Here is a 1,119-nt window from a genome sequence, read left to right on the forward strand (position 1 = left end):
CATTGCTGAATATGGTCCAGAACTCAAAGTTCCATGGGTTAGCAATGGAAGATCCCTTGGAACACCTGGACCAGTTTGATAAGGTGTGTGATCTGACAAAGATAAATGGAGTTTCTGAGGACAGCTTCAAGCTAAGACTATTCCCATTCAGTCTTGGTGACAAAGCTCATCAATGGGAGAAGAATCTTCCAAGAGGCTCCATTCAAACTTGGGAGCAATGCAAGCATGCTTTCTATCTAAGTTCTTCTCCACCTCAAGAACTTCAAAACTGAGGAACCAAATCTCTAGCTTCACTCAGCACAGCAATGAGAGTTTTGGTGAAGCATATGAGAGATTCAGGAGCTACACAAACCAATGCCGACACCATGGGTTTAGTGAGGCTTCTCTTCTCAGCACACTTTACAGAGGAGCTCTTCCCAAGATTAGAAACCAGCTGGATACTGCTTCCAATGGGAACTTTCTGGGTAAAGAAATACATGCTGCTTTAGAGCTAGTGGAGAACTTAGCATTGAGCAATGATACTTATGGTGAAGACTATGACAGATCAAATAGGTCTGAAGGTTCAAGCTCAGAACAGAGGCTCACCAGAGAAGTTAAGGAGTTGAGAAGTGAATTAGACAAGTTAAAGTTGGTAACTCACAAGCCAATGCATTTTGTTGGAGAGTATGAGGAACCATCTCAAATCTTTGAGAACATAAGTGAAGAGGGTCTCACCCAAGAGGAGCTTAACTACATTGGGAATCAGAGGTTCCAGAGATATCAGTATGGTAATGCCAATCCAAACCTTTCTTACAGGAACACCAATGTAGCTAACCCACAAGACCAGGTGTATCCCAATTCTCAAGCTCCACAGAACTTTGTTCCCAAGAACAACTTTCAAGGAACTTTTCAACCAAAGAATCAGTTTGCTCAGAATCAAGGTTTTGGTCAGCAACAGTAACCATTTCAGGGTCCTAATTTCAGTACACAGCAGCAAAAGGCACCACCAGGGTTTGGTCCTCCACAGTTCCAACAGCAAGCGCCTGTTCAACAACAGTTTCAGCCACCACCGGTTCACCAACAGCAACAGATGGGTTCAGATATGGTTGGTATTCTGCAACAACTACTACAGGGTCAACA

At 43.4% G+C, this 1,119-nt stretch overlaps 1 non-coding gene across 1 annotated transcript; it reads right to left on the reverse strand.

Annotated features, from left to right (window-relative positions):
• Positions 1-265: 265 nt before the first annotated feature.
• Positions 266-372, reverse strand: LOC112090003. Its single transcript, XR_002901362.1, has one exon. It is a non-coding gene; the product is annotated as a small nucleolar RNA R71 (small nucleolar RNA).
• Between the last annotated feature and the right edge of the window lie 747 nt (positions 373-1,119).

The sequence above is a fragment of the Eutrema salsugineum genome, unplaced genomic scaffold (assembly GCF_000478725.1).
Source record: "Eutrema salsugineum unplaced genomic scaffold, Eutsalg1_0 scaffold_11, whole genome shotgun sequence".
NCBI lineage: Eukaryota > Viridiplantae > Streptophyta > Magnoliopsida > Brassicales > Brassicaceae > Eutrema > Eutrema salsugineum.